The sequence below is a fragment of the Mandrillus leucophaeus genome, unplaced genomic scaffold, assembly GCF_000951045.1.
Source record: "Mandrillus leucophaeus isolate KB7577 unplaced genomic scaffold, Mleu.le_1.0 Scaffold546, whole genome shotgun sequence".
Taxonomy (NCBI): Eukaryota; Metazoa; Chordata; class Mammalia; order Primates; family Cercopithecidae; genus Mandrillus; species Mandrillus leucophaeus.
The window spans coordinates 446,146-446,876 of record NW_012105875.1 but is presented as its reverse complement, the minus strand read 5'-3'; the positions used below and the strand labels follow the sequence as shown (position 1 = coordinate 446,876).

General features: G+C 49.1%; 1 protein-coding gene across 1 annotated transcript in view; it reads left to right on the top strand.

Annotated features, from left to right (window-relative positions):
• PLAUR (plasminogen activator, urokinase receptor) overlaps positions 1–731 on the top strand; it is a 38,074-nt gene that overhangs the window by 532 nt on the left and 36,811 nt on the right. The window lies entirely within an intron of this gene.

Sequence of the window (731 nt, the reverse complement as noted above, 5' to 3'; positions counted from 1 at the left end):
TTTATTTATTTATTTATTTTTGAGACAGAGTCTCGCCCTGTTATCTAGGCTGGAGTTCAGTGGCGCGTTCTCGGCTCACTGCAGCCTTCATCTCCTGGGTTCAAGTGATTCTCATGTCTCAGCCTCCCAAGTAGCTGGGATTACAGGCACCTGCCACCATACCGGGCTGATTTTCATTTATTTTTTTAAGTAGAGATGGGGTTTCACCGTGTTGGCCAGGCTGATCTTGTAATCCTGACCTCAAGTGATCCCTCCGCCTCAGCCTCCCAAAGTTCTGGGTTTACAAACATGAGGCACCTGGCCTAACAAGTCAGTTTAGAAGCCAGATGTGGTAGCTCAAGCCTATTAATTCCAACACTTTGGGAAGCCAACACTGGAGGATTGATGGAGGTCACGAGTTCAAGACCAGCCTGGGCAGCATAGTGAGACTCCCTGTCTCTATTGAAAAAAGAAAAAAAAGATTTAAATCAGCCAGGGGGCTGGGCATGATGGTTCTCGCTTGTAATCCCAGCACTTTGGGAGGCCAAGGTGGGTGGATCAACAGAGGTCAGGAGTTCAAGACCAGCCTGGCCAACATGGTGAAACCCTGTCTCTACTAAAATACAAAAAATTAGCTGGGCGTGGTAGTTCGAGCCTTAATCCCAGCTACTAAGGAGGCTGAGGCAGGAGAATCACTTGAACCTGGGATGCGGAGGTTGCAGTGAGCCAAGATCACGCCACTGTGCCCCAGC